We start from the raw sequence: 20,570 nt of genomic DNA, 5'->3' as shown, positions 1-20,570 counted from the left end.
ATAAGTTAGGCCAAGTATTTGTAACGGGCAAAATAGTGTCCGTTACGAATACTTATTTATTTGTAACGGGCACCAATTTGTCCGTTACAAATACATACATATTCGTAACGGACACTATTTTGCCCGTTACAAATAAATAAGTATTCGTAACGGACACTATTTTGCCCGTTACGAATATCTTAATTGTAATGGGCAAAGCATTGCCCGTTACAAATAGCCTGTTACGAATGAGATTTTTTCCACTGGTGAAAGATTTTTGTTTCTATCAAGGCAAATTTGCAATGTGTTTTGTTTTTTTTCTTGCTTTGGACATAATAACATTTGGACTTGTATAATTGAATGCTTTTCTTCTTAAATGGTAACGGTGTGCACGGTTTGAGATTATGCTAGGTTGATTCTAGGATAAAGCATTCTAAGGTAGTTTGTTAGAACTTGTGGGACCATGAAACCGGATTCTACTTGTTTGTGGCATGTTGGTAGTTGCTTCCTATGGTTGATTTGACACCTATAGTGAGTTTTTGCTACATCCATGTGAGGTTCATCATTTTTCAAGCCTTCTACATCTTTTTCATGAGTGGCATGAATCCTTGACTATGGCGGACCTAATCTTGAATCTTGACTCATAATTCTCAAACACGAGACCGAACTATCTAGGGAGGACAAAGGCATCTTTTCGGGGTGGTATTTTTTCTTTTTCTTGGTTTAATCTTCTTTATTTTAGTTCTTTGGGTTTACATTTGCCTTCTTGCTAACCATTTGAGTCTTTCCCCTTCTTTTCAAGCCACATCCTTAGAACTTTGAGTCTTTTGTTTCTTTTTGTTCCATTTTTGGTTTTTTTTTAATCAAATGGTCATGTTTTTTGGAGTTTGTGGTATATAAGGTTGGATATTGGTTATATTTGTAAGCAAACATGTCTTTTGTATATATTATGAATAATGGAAAAAGCCGTCCAAAGTCAAAAGAGGCAAGGACATAATAAATGAAAAATTGAAAAAGTCGTCCAAGGTATAAGAGGCGAGGACATTTGCTTTGAATATATGGAAAAAAAAGGTGAAAATAAAGTGAAAATAAGAAAAATCAAAAAAAATTTATGTACTTTCTTTTCACTTTTCAAGCATTGAGGACAACACTTCCTTTAAGCTTGGGGGAGAAGCGTTTACGATTTTTGTATATATGATTGTGGTTGTAGCTTTGAATAAGCTTGGGGGAGTTAGTTTGTTTTTGTTTGGCGATTGCTTGGTTATGAGGAGAAGGTTTGATCACCATTTTCTTCACTTATTAGGAATACTGCCTAATTTTTTAAATTTTAAGCCTACCCCCACCCTTTTTACCCTTACGTTACAACCATTGGGAAAGACCTTTCAACCTAGAGGTTGAGTCAAATTTTGGGGGAGGACATTACGAGTTAAAGCCAAAGGAAAGGGGATGCATTGTCAAGACGTCGAATAGCCCAAAATTATCTCTTTTTCCGGTTCCTTTGTGTAACTTTTGAGATGCTCACTAGGGGAAGATATGAGACTAATATAGAGAACGTGATAATATCGTTTGGGATGAAAGTGGATTGCGTTTCTCTAGTTCATATACTTAGCATATTTATGTTTTAATCAACCTCGGGTATCTTGAAACGTGTACTCCCTTACTTGTTTAGAAAGATTTGCATTCATTTATGCTTGTACATTTGGAAAATTCCTTTCATGAACATTTGTTTGCTTTTCTTGTATTTTGGTTTCTTTTTCATGTTTTGCCTTGTTTGTATTATTACGAGAGTTATAAGTTAATCTCTTAGGAAACCTCTACGAGAGCATCACTCGTCCTCTAGGGCGATCTAGGGGTTTAAATGGCTTGTCTTTAGTTGCTAAAATTGACCGTGATTCCTACGAAAGTGAGTTAGTGTATATTCTTGTCTCTTCTCTTCTTTTTTGTTTGTTTAAACAAGCTCATCATTTCTCCCTTGGTTTTGTTTTGCTCGAGGACGAGCAAAAGGTAAGCTTGGGGGTATTTGATGGGTGTCATAAATGGCACCCATTTGATGAGAATTTAGGTTGTGTTTACCTTCATTTCATGGATTTAATGCTTAATAAATGCTTAGCTTTATGCATTTGGTCTTGGTTTTACCTTTCCTCTCTTATTTTGTAGCTTTTGTGTATTTCTATGGTTTCTCTAGTCTATTCTCCTTTATTTGCTCTATTTTCATCGTTGTAGGTATTGTAAGAGGTTCGGGTCTTGATATTGGTGATTTACTATGGTGGAGGAAGCTTTTGGAGCAAGCTCATGACAATTGGAAAGCTCAAGATGCAAGGAAGTGGATTCTTCAAGTTCTAACTCTTGCGCTCTCAAGCTGTGCTCTCGTGAATATGGGGTGTTGAACCCACAATCATGTGCTTTTGGGACTGACTCTCTTAGTGTTTATCATCATCATAATCGTGCGACCTTAGCGAACGCACAAAGCCGCGAGAAGATCCGAAGAAACCCAGAAGAGCGCGGGCACGCTGCCGTGCTGCGCGGTCGCGCAGCCCCCCTGCGCGGGCGCTCCTCTGCGGGTTCCGGCTTCGATCTTATTCATTTTGTGCCACTTATAAATACCCTGTTGAACCTAATTTTTGCAAGAAAGTTTTATTTGAGATTTTTATCATATTCTTAGCTTAGTTGAGAGCTTCTCGCTCTAGTTTTAGGGTTAGTTTAGGAGTAGATTTTAGAGAGAGAAAGTGAGGAATTTCAATGGTGATTGAGAGATTGAAGATTCAATGGTGACATTTGTGTTGAAGATCTTCTCTATTATCCATGAGCATTTCTAAACTCTATCTCATTTATTGCTTTGTTTGGTTTCATATTTGTTTGGTTTGATTTTGATGTTTGATTGTTGATTAGTGTAGTTGTTCTTCGTATATTGTTGATTCTTGATTTCTTTAGTTGTTTGTTGATTAGATGATGATGTTAGTGTAGTTGTTTTCTAGGAGTGGGTGAAACTTGTATGATTGATTTATTGTGCTTAATTTGGGAATTATGTTGATTAATTGTTGAGATTAAATTGATTAATGGAAGTTTGCATGTGTGTAATTTAATTAGGCCTTAAGAATTATGCTAGATTGCATTGTGAGTCTACATTGATACGGACCATTGTCGATTGAGCTTGATAAGTGATGCTCCTAGTTAGAGTCTCTCGTAGTTGGTGCTAGTTTGACCTCTAGGAGATAGCTTGTTGACTCTTTTGATTGAACTTGCCATTAGTCTTCACAACCATTGACTTGCATGTATTTTCGAGTTGCTACAATTGTCATGATTATTTTTTGATCCCTTTCCTAGTGCTTTATTTATTTGGTTTCTTTATTTGGTTTGTTCTCTCTTTATCTTTGTCTTCGACCTAGCTTAGGCGCATAATTGAGAGCGCTTGAACATTACCGTTCCTTTGAGTTCAACCCTTGACTTTCCTCTATACTAGTATATAGGTTTGTTAAGTGTTTATAAATTTTGTTTGATCGAGGGAGGATTAGTTTCAACAACCTAGTTTGCTCCCTCGTCAATTAGACGTGAGTGTAATCAAGTAGCTCATGTTATTGTTCATGAGTTTCCTTGGGAGTTGGGTAGGAAAGTTTGGTGTGAAAACTTACCTGATACAGTTTGTTCTGCTTTGATGCATGATGTGCAGCTGATTAATGAAAGTTAGGGTTCCCTTTGGGGTTTTTATTCAAAACATAAAAGATTCCAAAATTCCAGACACATACTTAATCGATTAATATCATTATATGAGAAATGTGAAATAAGATGGCTAGTTAAAAGCTAAGGGTTGTCACAGGGCAGCCCACAGAACTGGACAAGGACTTAAAGAAACAATATGTACTCTGCATTGCCAGTTAAATGCCTCTTATCAAGCCCTTCTGATCAGTAAATAAGACCAAACACACACCGACCCGTCTTCACAGTAAAAAAATCCAAATGTATGTATAGTAAGTTTAAAGTTTACAATATGAGTAATCACAGAAACAAAGAAACCTATTAGGTTATCACAATAATTTTAAGAAGAATAATACCTTGTCTGGCACATATGACTTTCTGGATTGTATTGTCTCTAGCATATAACGGCAAACATAATACCCACAATTGACGTCCAAACCTTGACGAGGGCACTATTACATCAATAAATTCAAATTATATAATAAAAATTATAATTTACGAATATAAAAAATAAGTATGTGAGCAAGAAAAAAATAATGTAAAGGTCAAATACCTCTATATTTTTCCATTTAACAAGCAAATTCTTATTCCACTTTATTTCTGATCGGAACTCTAAGTTAAATCTCAAAATTGCCTATTTATACTCATAAGTAAGACTCATTTAGATATTAACTATGGAAAAGTATTAAAACTAAAGAAACTATTAAGATTAATGTATTATAAATAAATTGCTAAAGCATATACTTATTGATAATATCTCGAGCAAATTGGCGAGGCTGAAATTCTTCCCTAGCTGGATCTAGCCAATGCACTAATCCAACCCATGGACATATCACCGCTAACATCCAATGCAAACTACACATAAAATTAGTGTTGTTCTCATAGGACCTAAGATTAATTCTATCAAATATCATTAAAAAATAAGTACATTAATTAAACAAGTAGCTTACTTGTCAGTATATGGAGCAAAGAATATTTGATTTCGATTTTGTGCATTATTGCATGCAAATACCCTAACCAAATAGTCACATCGATCATCTTCGTTTTCTTGCGTTGGAGTTTGCGGTGAAATAAAATTAGAATCACAAAATCCATAAACTCCTGAAATACCTTGTGCATGGACCATCTCACTTAGATGCCTTGTATATTTAGACACAAAATTTAAAACAATTAGTTAACAAAAATTGGTGCAGAAAAAAAGGGTTTAGAAATTAAATTTACTAGCATACTTACATCATAAAAGTTGAGAAGTGACTTGCTCCAATCATTCTTTGATAGCACCAATCCCGCATATCTTCATAATCAATGCAAACATCCTGCTCATTATAAAATACACTATTTGGTATTCTAATAGGTATGGTATTTCCACCATTTTTCATTTCAATGGCTAGCTTCCTACAAACTCGCATCAAAGTAGTAGTCAACTTCAGCTTTTCCTCGAGAGTGATAGGAGCAAGTACACTCTTGGTGAATGATGAATGTGATGAGGGCATTGAGTAGAAAGTGTATCGAGCTCTTTTACAGATTGCTTATCAACCTTAGGTATAATACAATAACAAAACCTACTTAGTATCATCCTTGTAATATATATAAACATAATTTAGCTAAAAAAAACAATATATTACCTTCTTTATGGGAAAACTAAGTGAGTTGGCAATAACAAAAAATGATTCTTTCCTTCACTAACTGATCTGATTTTTCCCTCAGGAAACGGCAAAGGTGCAGTTGCATAAATTTCTTCCTTAATACAAACCCGGTAGCAACCACTCGGTACGGGTTTGAAGTGATGCTTAATAACTTCAGATTCCTTTCCTATATAAACTTGTCCAATGGCAACTATTTGTAACCCATTGGCTTGCTCTATTGCCAGTGAACAATCATTGTTACCTAAGATGCATAAACACATTAGTATCTATTATGCACTTTATTAGTTTTATGTATTTATACTGACGAATTGCTATAAGAAAACTGAAAAATGTTATATATTTATAGAAAAATGGCCTAATTTTGGACATAATCCATGTATAAAATATACTTACCTCGAGGAAAGCTTGATTTGTACTATACTGTTCAGGTAGAGATTCAAGTTTTGGATTGAATGATTTTTCAGACATGAACACTTTCTCAATATCATGCTTGGGATCTGGCCATGCTACGTGGTATAGCTCTGTTGATACCTCATGTTGTTGAGGATGATGAGGATTTGAGGCAAGTTGGAAATGAAAACCTTGAACTCCTTGAGTGGCCATATTTGCATATTGGGCACCCTCTTCACCTGACACATCCAAATGTGTTGCCTGAAAACCATGACCGTTAAGTAATTCACCAAATGAACCACCATAAAATTCTTGGTTTCCATCAAATCCCTTTACTATATGGGCACTTGAACTACCAAGCTGAAGTTGATGCAATTGCTCAAGAGTCATCTAAAAATTAGACACAACAAAGGACATTGGTAAAGTTTGAGTGTTAGTCACATTTGCCAGTTTTTCTTTTTCTTTGAGCTCATATTGCAACTGGTAAGGGGGTGTTGGCTTGTTGTATCCAAAGTATTCCTTGTTCGTAACACCTCCTCCAACACCCCTAACACAACCACCATGCTCAGGTGTCTTTAACGCTCTTTCCAATATATCATTTTGGCCCGTAGCATCAATTTTTCCTTGGTTATGTTGAGCCTGCAATGCTTTCTGAAATTTAAAGTAGACAATAAAAAAGATTTTTGTTAGCATGATTTTCTATTTGTATGAGTTTAAACTTAAAAATATATTCAAATTCTTATAATCGCTTGAGCTATTTCCAAATTTGCAAGACTGTCAAATTTCAGAATTCCTTTTTCTTCTCTAGAATGAGCTCTGATCCATACCAAATGGCGAGGGACATCAGCAACTTTGACTCCTTGATCTTGTAGTTCTTTTTCCTGAAAAATCAGTATTTACAACAAATTACTATTTTATTTATATTCGTTGTTATAACTAACATAGAGTATTCTGGACTTACAATCTCATCTTCATATTACGAGTACCCCTTTCGACCTCCACGATAAGTCTTCCTTTTTTAGCCCTATCTCGATTCACATCACCTAATTTCAAATACACATAAAGTTAGTGTACAATCTAATTTACACCTTAAATAACTTGTATCTTTAACATAAAGTATTGGAAGATTACCTTAAAGTTAAGATGAGTACAGGCTTCAATGAACATTTTCCAGTCATTTATGGTTATCAATGGATACAATTGAGGTGGTGTCCATATTATCACATCTGTGATATTTCCCTCCTCATCAGATTCATACATAAACTCTTTCCTTAATCTAAACTTGAATGTTCTCCACCTCTTTGAAGCTTGCTTTAGCACATATCCTCTACGATCTTCTGGTACTATGAAAGCCTTCTGCATAAGTTAATATAAACACGTAATGAATTTCATTATTAAGAACTATATAACAAAAAATGAACTATCAGACATGGTAAAAATTAAAGAGAGCTAAGTGAGGAAAATATCAGACACATATCATCTAAAATTGATGATTTAGATTCTTCCAGTGAAAATGAGGATTCTAAAATTTATTAGAGTGGATCAGGGAATGAAGCTGATTCAATATAGGGTACTTCAAATTTAATGTATGGATTTTGTTTTGGGTTAATCTGAACACTCTATCTTACGTAGATAACTTTCTGCCATCAGACACAAATACACAAAAAAAACATATAGAGCTTCAAGGGTGCTGGAAATCATAACTTTATACATTGTTCTTGCAGTTGGCTTGGCATGGTTGCATCTACTGTTATCCTGCCGAGACTGCTGCAGCAGCTAGGATGGCAAGGTGCAGTTACTATTGCCCTGACGAGACTAGTACAATAAAAATAGCACAATAATCAAATGTGAAAATTAATGCAGGTGATTCTTATATTAACAGAACCTAACCAACATACTTTCTTACCGTAATAAAACTATAAACTTCATCGATGACTTCTTTTGGAAGTTTTCCCCAGTGATTATAATTGATACTTACTCGTTGGTGAGCAACTACGCCAATGTAAGTAGAAAAGGTAGCTTTATGACCCTCACAAGGCAATTTCCTATGATTCTATTGTAAAGGTATTTTGGTGCCATTTTGTATTGCTTTTCCAACTACTGTACAAAGTGTACGACCCCTGCGATTCTCACGTTCAGCGGTCTCTTGAGAGGAACTTATTTGCTTTCTCTTTTTTGCCATCAACCTGTGAAAATAGAAAATTTTATGAGGTTTAAGCACAATTAATATATATAGTTAAAAAAAGAGAAACATACACATAATAGCACCACATGTCAACATTAAGATATTAACTTTACTTGGTTACAAGAAACATTAATTTCTTAGAAGACTTTTTATAGGAAGAATGAAAACTTGATTAATATAAAATAATTATTAAGTACACACACCAAATAATCCAGCTACTGCACTAATATGAGAACCTAAACTCTGTTGAAGGTTAAGGTTATCACAAATTATCTTATAATTCCTCTACATCCATAGCCTTGCTAGCTTTCTCTTGACACTATGCGGTACGACGCCGCTTTTGAGGTCTTTTAGTTTTGTTATTGACCCAAGTCCCTTCTTCGTGATCATTGCGTACAAATGTTAATGAATCATCAGCATCAACATCATCATTCACAACCTGGACGTCATTCAAATTCAACATTGTCATCATGTTCATCAATGGCATATCGAGGTCTTGGTGCTATAACAATCAACCTTCTCTTATCAAGTGGATCAGTCATATAGAAAACTTATTTAGCTTGGCAAGCTAAAATATAAGGATCTTCCTTATAACCAATCTTGTGAAGATTCATTGAAGTATGCCCCATGTAATCATGGACAACATTATTGTTGTTATCAGCCCATTTCCAACAGAACACGGATACAGAAAAATCAGAGTAATGTAACTCACATATTTCTCCAATTACCCCATAATATTGCATTTTACACAAAATAAGACGATTGTCTTTTGCACTTGCAAAATACATTGCTTCTGCTTCTAAAGATACCCCACTATTTTGCATAGTACTATTATCATCTTACTCCTTTGTATAAAAATTCTAACCATTCATGACAGATCCAGAATAAAAAGTGGCATGAAAATCTGGTCCATAAGCCAAACTTTTAAGACGATCTAAAATCAGACTTGATGAAACTTGAAGCTCTCTCATTACCTCATTCTTGAACCAGACAGAAAATGATTTGTTATGTTCAGCAGCTATTGCTTTTGGATTAGCCTTCTGAATTAATCTCATTAAAAGATTCATGTGCCGCTCGACGTAAGGTGCAACTTCCTCTTCATTGTGAAGAATATATGTGTGTGCCATACGCCATTTATCTCGGGCAAGTCACTGTCTCTGACCTATAGTCCCTTTACCATCAAATCACCCGTTGTGTCGAGAGGTTGGAAGCCCTATTGTCTTCATATCTCCAAGAAGTTCCATGCTAAATTCAATAGCTAATTCATATACCATTTTCTCTGCTATACAAGCTTCTGGTCGAGAAAGATTCTTAACATATCCCTTATATGTTTTCATTTGCCTTTCAAAAAGCCATGAACTTCTCATATGCACGGGACCACAATATTTTATCTCTCTAACCAAGTGAATAGGTAGATGAACCATGATATTGAAAAATGTCGGGGAAAATACATCTCAAGTTGGCATAAAATGACAACAATTTCTGTTTCCATAGACTCCAAATCACTAGGATTAAAGACTTTACTATATACTGGATTAAAGAAAGAACATAACCTAATAATGGCATATCGCACATTTTTCGGTAAAATAGAACGAATAGCAACAGGTAAGAGATATTGCATCAAAACATGACAATCATGAGACTTAAGACCCACAAGTTTCAAATTTTGCATTGAAACAGAGATGATATGTTAGATGAAAAACCCTGAGGAACTTTTACCCCAGCTAAGGATGCACAAAGCTTTGTCTTTTCTTTCTTAGATAGTTTATACGCAGCAGGAGGTAAATATGAACGGTCTCCAGACTTAATAGCATGAGCTCTCTTCTAATCTTCATTTTTTCTAAATCTAACCGAGCACCTTTATTATCTTTTGTCTTACCCTTAATGTCTAATATAGTACCAATCAGACTATCACATACATTTTTCTCAATGTGCATCACATCTAAACAATGTCATACATAGAGAAATCTCCAATAAGGAAGGCGCCACAATTCCGAACACTCCTTGTATCCCTGTTTAGGAATAACATCTTTATTTTTCTTCAACTTGCCAAATGTAGTTCGAATGTCTTTTACCTTTTCATACACTTTAAGGCTAGAAGAGACATGTGGTTGGCTATCAAACACCTGTTTTCCATTAAAAGCCTTTTTCATTCTCCGATAGTAATGATCACAAGGAAGAAATGGGCGATGGTCATAGTAGACTGTTTTTTTAGATCCTTTCATATACTCTCTCTTCGAATGGTCTTCGCATATAAGGCAAGGAGCAGTTCCTTTGACACTATACCCTGAAAGATTACCATATGCTGGAAAATCTTGGATTGTGCAAAACAGTAATGCTCTTAGATTGAAAATTTCTTTTTGGTTAGCATCAAACACTTCCACCCCCGTTTCCCACAACAATAACAAATCGTTAATAAGAGGTACCAAGTACACACAAATATCATTTCCGGGCTATTTTGGTCTAGGAATTGTCATTGACAATATTATGTATTTTCTTTTCATGCATAAGGAGGGAGCCAAGTTGTAAATGGCCAACATAACTGGCCAAGTACTACGGATGTTACTTAGAGAGAAATATGGATTAAATCTATTAGTCGACAATGCAAGGCGGAGATTTCGTTCTTCACGACCAAAATCATCCCATTTGTCATCAATAGACTTCCATTGTGGAGAATCAGCTGGGTGTCTAAGTAATCCATCTTTTTTTGCCAAAATTCATGCCATGTCAATGTTTTTGCCTCTTTAGGATTCGAATACATCCGTTTGTATCTTGGAATAATTGGGAATTACAATAACACCTTAGCTGGAACTCAAACTGTTTTTTTTTGTATCTTGCATTGAGGGAAACTCCTAAGAGATTTATATTCTTTCCGGTACAGTATGCAATCATTAGGACAAGCATGAATTTTATCATAACGCAAGCCCATTGTACACAATATTTTTTTTTACCTCATATGTAGAACTCGGTAAAACATTATCAGGAGGAAGCATGTCAATCAAAAACTCAATTAATGCATTAAAACTCGAATTTTTCTAGCCATGACCCGCCTTTATATTGTACAACTTAAGTACACCAGACAATCTTGTGTACTTGTCAAAACCTCCATATAAAGGCTTCTCAAAATCACTTATCAAATCCTCAATGGTTTCATCAGGATCATTCTCAACCTTTTCCTCAAATTCATCTATCATGTCGTCTAAGTTACCACCCTCATATTCACCATGAACATTAGAATTATCCATTTTTTCACCCATTGATGAAGTTCCTACTCTACTTTCTCCATGGCGATACCAACAAGTATATGTTCGATCAAATTCCCATTTACTCAAATGAGCAATCAGTATTACATCAACCTTGTGATAACTAAGATTATGGAAGATATGGAAAGGATACAGAATAATATCATGACCTTCATTATTTGTAATTGCAAATTTAATAAATTCGACAACCCCGGCATCATATTCTGGGTCTCCGGGTTTTTTGTTGTAATCCAACTTTTATCCATTTCAAAACACTAGAAAACCAAACAAGAAATATGAATCTATATATATAAACCAGTGTAGTATATGTTAATAAGGATATATGTGCACTCAAAGACATTGAGTCCTTATCAATAAAACTAAAGTTAATTATGATTTTAATATCATTCAAACTCTCATGTGCTGTAAAATAGAGTAACCTCCTCAATATTTAAACTATTTAATTTTAATTTTATTTTATAGTCCATTAATTGTTTATTAGTTTTTGTCAAAAAAAAATTGTTTATTAGTTTGATGCGTTACTTAGGATTAGTTAGTTAGTGCCTTAGTTGTTCTTAGTTATACTTTATCATCTTATACTATTTCTACTTCAAGGCTTTTCTATATATAAGTTTCTTTATTTTCTACTTTTCTTTAATGTAAGAGAATGTAATCTACTTAGTATTATTATTTGTCTTTTCATAATTTCATCCCTACTAAGCTAGTAGTAATTTTGATTGAGTGATTGACACTCAGTGTCTAAACTTATTATAATTAAGTGGGTAATCGTATATATAGCATACTCTTCACATGATACTACTCTGCTGTATACTCATTTGTTTATTTAGAGTATTGTCCCTGGTGCATTAGTTTAAATTTGTACAATCGACTACTATCTACTCATGGCATACTCCTTCACATTTTTTCCAAAGCTTCCAAATCTTGTTGTTAATTTGTACAAAAAATAGTGAAAAGTGATTCCTGCGATCTAAAAGGCACGCAAATAAAGATTCAATTAGCTCCAATCTATTATTATACTAAATTGGTTGAATATTAATGTAACACATAATTCTAAAATATAAGTGATCACTTTAATTAACAACAAGATTAAAAAGGAACCTAAACCGGTTGTCCAAATTATCTTATTAGGCGTGATTTTCAATTACATATTCCCTTTAAAAATGCAATATGGTGATCAGAAATAACAATAAATAAACATTAATATTGGAAGCAATTTAACAATAAATTATTAGTCAAATTAAATATAAATAATAAACCTAATCATGATACTAGCAAAAAGAATAAAAAAAATAAGAGTAATTAAGTTGTTAATTACTCACTTTCCGCGTTTCTTTGAATTGTTACATCATGAATAACCTGTTAGTAACTTCAATTAAAATATAAATCAAATTAAAATAATTAAATTAAATAAGAAGTAGAGTTGATTAATCCAAACCCACAGTTAATTATACCTTTCACGCCTTGGTTTAAGTATAGAACTTTGGGTATTGTATGGAATCCTTGGAGTGCTTAGGGGTAGTATTTTGACTGAATAGGGTGGCTAGTATTTGTGCTAAAGAGGAAGAAGAGAATTATTTGATGATCAAGCTTGTTGATGATTAAAAAAAAGGGAGATATGACCTCTATTTATAAGGAAAAAGAAGGGTCTAAGAATTAAGAAAAGATAAGAATTCGAATTGGAATAATACTCTTGCGATAGACAGCAATTTTTGTGGTTTTTGTTTTTATCATATCTATTGATCTAGAAATTGGAATAAGATAAATAATATGTAGTTGGAAAGCTGTCAACGTATACTTTATAACCCAATTAGAACCACATTAACATATTATGTAGAATGAAAGATATGGCCGAAATAGTGAGACAGTGTCAGTTTTGGATAGAGTTTGGTATTTCAATCATATCTTTTTCGTTATAGCTCGGAATTAATATTATAATATATCATTATAAATATAATTTCAAGGGCTATACAACCTGACTATTGTTGAACGTCTTTCAATTCGAATAGAATTAGGACGTTCAAAAAGAAAAGTTTTATTCAATTTCAAACTCTTTAATCTTATCTTTTCATAAAGGATAATTAAGATCTTTTACAAACTTATAGTAACTTCTAATTAATCCTAATTTGTTTAGAAATGGGATTAAATCCTTTGGACCCTCCACATGATTATTGGGTCGTAGGTAAGGTGGACTTAGGTTCGGTTTGGGCTTAGTTTAATATTTTGGTCATAACTTATTCGTTATAACTCGGATTTGAGCTCATAATATATTGTTGGAAAGATATTTTCAAACCTCATCTAAATATTCAATCATTGGACCCAGATTATGGACCAAAAAACTGGTATAAACGTTTTTATAGAAAGGACACAAAATGAATGATTTTAAAGGACACGAAATGAATTATTTTTTGTTTAAAGGCATAAAAAGAGGAAAATAAGTTATGCTTTGGGGAAAATGGCTAGTAATTGGGTTGGTTTATGAAATAGAAATATGGATTTAAGCACTCCAATTTTAAATACTCAACCGGACCAATAATGGCAATGAAAGTTTGTTCATCATCAGGTTTTGTTTCAGGGAGACATTTTTAGGTGTCTAAACCTGGCGACGGAGCTTGTCGTATGACAATATTTAAAAGATAAAAACACACTTGTACGGAATCCTTTTCTTAATATAATTAAGTAATTAGAATCCGCGTTTATCAGTTTTAAAAGTCAAAGTAGCTATAGGGACGGAGAATGATTCAGAACGTTCTGCGATCCCAAATCATTCTTGTAATGCCGATACCTTCAAATTAGTATTAGTTATAACAAATAAGAGAGTTAAGAAACGCGTATCTTGCACCGTCAAGCACACATCTCTGTGGTAACCAATTTATGACGATCTTCCTCAAGCTAGGGGATACCGTCTGAAAACTGCTACGCTTGTAACTGCCTCCAATTTCCGCTGTGATAATCTTCTACGGCTAGGGAACACTATCTAAGATTGCTCCGCTTGAAATGACCTTCTACCGTTTTGTGACCATCTTCCACAAGCTAGGGAACACGATCGAAGATAACTCCGCTTGAAGCCATCCTCAGTTGTTTGTGACAACTCTCCACCAGCTAGGGAACGCCATCGAAGATAACTCCGCGTGCAGTCATCTTTAGTTTTGTTGTGATAATATTCCGAAGAAAATTACCGAACACCCCCGCTTGATGATCCTCCATGCTCACTTGAATTTTGTTGTTGATGCTTTGGGTGATGACAATCCTCTTTTCTGTAATAACAATTGTCAACACAACTCTTGAATAATGTACGAAAATCTGATTTAGGGAAAGTTGTCTATGCTACATAACAATCCGTCCTTGGAAATGTTGCCACAATTAAGTGACAATCCGTGTCTCGAAAATTTTGCCAAAATCCATTTTTGAGAAAATTTTCCAATGCTTCGTAACAATCTATCATAGAACCTTGCTACGATCGATAACCCACATCTTGTAACATAACTCTTAAAAGCAATCCACCTTGGAAATTTGCCAATGCTATGCGACAATCCTTTTAAGAAAATATTGCCACAATTGACAATCCGTGTCTTGGAACATTTGCTAAAAAGAGTCAATCGACAATCCACTTTAGGAAAATTTGCCATTTACTGAAATGAAGGACAATCCAGGTTGAGGAACCTTTACTGAAATATTAAGATGAATAGAGACTTGCGACAATCTACGTTGCCAGAGTTAACAATCCACATTGGGAAATTTTTTCATAGGGAACTATCTGTATGACAATCCCATCTCGAAAAACTTGCCATAGATGACAATCCGAACTTGGAAAAAATTGCCAAAAATAGAAGGAGCACGACAATCCACACTTGGAAACTTTGCTAGAGATGACAATCCAATCTTGGAAAAATTTTCGTTGAAGAAGATGCACGACAATGCACATTTGGAAATATTGTCAGTTAGGATGACAATCCAATTTTGGAAAAAATTTCCAAATAGAGAAGGAGCACGACAATCCACGCTTGGAAACTTTGCGAGAGATGACAATCCAATCTTGGAAAAATTGTCATTGAAGAAGATGCGCGACAATCCACATTTGGAAATGTTGTTAGTTGGGGATGACAATCCAATCTTGGAAAAATTGTTGTATATGTGTTTGCTTTTGAACCGATGCCTTGGTGCTTGTAAGGAGCCAATGCTTAGGCACTTAAACTAAGTGAGACGATCATCGTCAGGTCAATCACTTACTGCGATTGTAATCGAGCCGACTACTAATCATGTCAATTTGCTTATAGGGGCTAACTGGCATACCAAGGAACCCAATCAATTAATATGACCACCGTCAGGCCGATCGACAATACAATATGATTGCAATCAAGCTGATTCTAGTTGATTTGCTAAGTTGTTTTGCGTCCTTTTGCTTCAAACCTTTTGTAAGGGTTACCCGTCCGTCTGGGACTTAGTGTACCTGCATTTACCTTTTGGACTATAGGACTTTGCTCATGTAATTAGGGTTTACCTAAGACTTAGTGTTGCTTGACTCATTGACTTGACATGAATCGAAGTGTAAACTTGGTTTAATGATGGCTCACTATGTGTGACTTGTGTGTGCAGAGTGCTGACTCATGACTCAATGTGTAAACTTGATTTATGTGTGCACTCGACTCGAAAACGCAGAAAAATAAAAAAAAAATTGTTTTTTATGGAGGGTACCGACTTTCTCCCAAAAAAGAAAGACGCAAAAAGACAGGAGTAAAGTGTTACAATGTTTGTTGAATGAGCTTAAAAAACTATACACGTCGATGTTGTATCTTGGGGTGCAATATCCTAGGCTATCTTGAAAATATTTCAGTAACTTAGGCACGGAGGCTAAGCACTTTATACTTTGCGATATAATGACAAATATGATCTTAATATGACAAGGCATGCTTCAACATTATATTAAGATTTCATGACAAAGGGTTCCTAAAGGAAGTATTATTTGGTCATGTATTTGTGATGTGTGTGAAAGTAACACTAAAGTTAGGCTGCAAAGGCTAAGTTTATGGGAAAGTATTATGAAAAGAGCCAAATAATGGTGACTCTTTAGGCTAGGTAAGCTAATGATGTAGGGATCAAGCCCCCAAGTCTAGCTCTACATTGATAAGGATGAGCATTGGATATCCCTTGATATAATTAATTATGCATTTTTTATTACGGCCGCACCCCAATGTGAGGTTTCCTATGTATCCGTTAGGATTCAGGCCAAATGTAGCTCTAGCCTAACCTCGCACAAGTATGTGTATACCTCAAAGAGGTCTTTTAAGGGTTGTAACGTGGTTAGGCTAAAGGTTGAAGAAGATAGGGATTAAAGGCTCAAAACCCTAAATAAGCCCCCAAGGTGTGCAACCATGCTTTTAAATCTTTGTATTGTATGTTTGAGGTTTTCTCACTTTTAAACTCTTTTCTTTTATATTTTTTTGCTCTCTCTTTTTGTTTGCTTTATCATTTTTATTTGGATAAGTGTGGGCAATCCCGATCATGTTGTCTATCACTCACTTAACATTCATGTTTCTCAGACACGGTACCGAGCACTCGATAAGAAACGCAATCCGAGACGTGTTCATATCAAAGACATGTTTATGTCAAAGACATTGGAACACTTGCCATTTTGTACACTTTTATTTATTTTTTATATTTTTATTTTATTACATTGAAATCACTCAAGCTTTTGTGAAATTGGAATTTGCATAAGTTGCACGCCATCCCATCCCAAGGTTAGGTAGATGTGGTTTGAAAAAATGAAGGTCTATCGTTAGACGAGGCTCAAAGCGGTTTATCAAGAGAGGGATTATATATTTGAAGGGTGAGAGGTATGATATGGCTACAAGAGGTGCCTCAAATCATTGATATACCTTGTGCTTAGTTCGACATGGATTTTTTTTTTTTGTGCAATATAATGATCATGTGCAAGGAAATAAATGCTCATTTTATTAAAAGGGAAAAAGAAAAAACCTACAAAGTAAATCTAAGGAAAATGCAGGGTGCCTACATATGCTAGACTTATTGGGGAAAGGAAGAGTGAAAAAGAAATAGAAAAAAGAGGTTATGATATCTTGTCATTGAAGCCCGCCTTGTGTCTTGTGCTTATCATCACCCGGTCTTCTTGCTAGCTAGAGGAAATGGGATCTTGTTTGCTTCTATGAGATCTTGAATGAGATTTTAAAATCTGTAACATTCATCGGTGGTATGACCATTTCCTTGATGGTACTTGAAATAAGAATTGGGATTCCATCTTGAAGATCCTTTTTCTGGCGTTGGATCTTCATTAGGGCCAATAGGTTTGATTAATCCTCGATCATAGAGATGATCGAAAGCAACATCATAGGTCATTCCAATGGGTGTGAAGTCTCTTTTGAGTTTCTTTTTAGATCCTTGATTATCCATGGCTAAGACACCGTTATGGTCAAAGGTACTAACATTGTTACTAGAGTAGGTGTTTTCGAAAGAAGAAGGATTGTCGTTTCTTTCCTTTCCAGCCACTGTGGTTACTATTGTTAGTAGCTTTTTGCTTTGCAAGGTCATCTTCGATTTCAATACCTATGTCATAGACATCCTTGAACGTATTCAAATTATGTTGATATTTTAAATTCTTTGAATACTTCTCTTAGATATTCTTGATAAACATCCTTACAAATTCTTTTTCTAAGGGCACCTTAATCATCTTAGCGGAAGTATCCCTCCACTTATTAAAGAAAGGAGTAAAGCCTTCATTCTCTGTTTGTCAGAGCATCTCAAGTTGTCTATAGTCGGTTTTGACTTGAATATTACACTTATATTTATCAATGAAAGCGTTTTTTATTCCATCCTAAGTAGAGGTTTTCTCTTTTTCAAGAGAAAAGAACCAATGTTGACAAACGATTTCTAAAGATATTGAGAATAAATAGTGAAAAATATTCTTATCAATCCCCTTAATGTTCATTATAGTTTCAAAGGCCCTTAAGTGAAATTAAGGATTGTCTGTTGGCTGGAACTTAGAAATGTCATTGGCATTGAAATTCTGCGAAAGAAGCTCCTTGTCCACTGAGACCCCTTGTCAGCTAATGTCCTGGAACCTATAATCATTAGAGAGTTTCCTCAAGCTTTCTTGCATGAGCTCCATTTGTTGTTGCTTCATAGGATGATTAATTTGAAGGGTCAAAGCCTTCATCATCTCAGTCATGCTAGCCAAGTCTTTCCTAAGGTCATTAACTTCTTCTTAACTTGCCATTATCTTCTTAACTTTACTCCTTTGACGAATCGGTTTATCAAAAAGTGAGACCTGAACAAAGGTATTATTAATCGTCCTTCTCTCCTTGACCAAGTGTTGTGGAAAGGGAATTTAGGGTAAGTTTTTTATTAATTATTTTGACTCAAGCTCTATTCAACATGCAATGGATGGGAAGAGAACATGGAAGGATATAGAAATGGGATGGACCCTCAACTCAAATGACGGGAAAACGACTCATGCATGAACCTAAAACATGGTCATGGTGTGAAAAGAGTAAGTACAAAGTGTGTGCTAAGACTAGTGAGTGTAGGTGACATGTTAAGACTTGTGTCATGACCATGTGACTAGCCTATGTGACTAGACTCGAATAAAGACTAAGTTAAGACCTCATATATGTCCACCAAACTGGACAAGTTGTAGTATTTTAGTCATAACTTTTTATCTGTGACTTTAAATGGGACTAAACCAACGCCAAATTAAAGATAAAACTCGGAGCTACAGATCCATAGGTTTAACGACTCGTAACTCTTCCTAAAACTCCGGCTATGAACAAAAGAAGTTGACGCTTGTGCAGTTTACGGGAATAAAAAATCGGGTTGACTCAAAGGAACTATGATTCCGTTTTAGACATATTTATTAGCCAAATTAATTAAGAAAATTTTTTAGTCCTTGGTTAGTTTATTTAAGCATATTCATAATTACAATCAAACCAAACAGTTAGTTTAATCACATATAAGCATGTACATGCAAATAATGCACAAGTAGTCAAGTAGTCACAACATGATGCAATAAATTTGCAACCTAACCATGGCTCTAGTTCTCTAAAGTTCAAGGATATGGGTTAGTAAAAAAGGGTCCACAGTTATGAGTTCTAATGCATCGCGCAGAAGTAATACTTTTGGAAGTGTTGGCGCGAGGAGATGGGACCCCGCAAGTTAAACTTGCTTCCACGGTTTGGTGGATTCACAAACTCGGATGTACCCGTCGTTACTAGGAGCGTTCGATTGGGTATATGGAGCGTGAACCCCCGGAGATTTATGGCCATATGTAGATCACATATGGGTTTCAGAAAAAAGGGAAAATATCAATCAGGAAGCAAAACCGAGCAAACAGGACTAGAAAACTAGTCGAAACAAGAAGGTAGAATTCTAGCTCGGTATTGGAAGAATTCGGCGCAAGAAAATAGCGTCTGTTACCAGGCGACAACGCCATCATTTGACACTAACGCTGTTTTCTCAACGCTAATTCCTACATGCCTCGTCAGCTTTCTGTTCTTGAATTTTCCAATTTTTTTCGTAGCGTTATTTCGACTTCAGTTGTGAAAGATATTTCCCTAATTTCCTACGTGTAGAAATCCTATGTTTTTTATGCATTACGGATAGTCTTTCCAATGCGAACCTTTTTATACTTATGCAAATAATGTTAATCAAAATTACACACATGAAATATTTAGAACTTTTCGAGTCTCATCCACTCATTCTAAATCATTTCCAAAATAAATTTTAGGAATTAAAATAGAATTCCTCCCTAGTGGAGTCGCCAAAAAACTGTAGGGAATATTTCAAGTCATCCTACACTTGAGCCCCACTGTGATCATACACTTAAGCATGGTGGCGTCCAAAAGGATAGAAGCTAGAGTAAAAGAGTCGCCAACAAGTTTTAGAAAATTGTAAACCGTTCATAAGGTGAAGGTTACACCCCTAAACGATCCTAGAGATCATTAACTCCAATAGGTCTGGAACCATGACTGGAAGTTCGGGGATGAAAGTACAAATCCAACCTAAAAGAAATTTAACCTGCCCTAATATTAGGCATCTACTTTATTCTTCTCGTATTCTTGTGCGCTTTCTGACAAAAATGCAATCAATATGTTAACCCTAAACTTGTTTATCTATATATGTTGGTTGAATATTAATGCACAAACAAAAATATTATTGGCGATCACTCGAGTTATAATCATATTAGTCTAAACAAGATTATTAATTATTTTATTAACTGTGATTACAAGTACAAATTCCCTTTAAACATGCATAAAAGACTTGATCAAGCAATAACAATAATATATCATATTAAGCAACATAATATCAACAAATTATATGTAAATTATTCGTTAATTAACAAATAAAATAAAATAATTTGTAAATTAACAAATTACTAAAACAATTCGTAAATTAACAAACTATGTT

This window comes from Chenopodium quinoa, unplaced genomic scaffold, assembly GCF_001683475.1.
Source record: "Chenopodium quinoa cultivar QQ74 unplaced genomic scaffold, ASM168347v1, whole genome shotgun sequence".
Taxonomy (NCBI): Eukaryota; Viridiplantae; Streptophyta; class Magnoliopsida; order Caryophyllales; family Amaranthaceae; genus Chenopodium; species Chenopodium quinoa.
Note: the sequence above shows the minus strand (reverse complement) of the source record.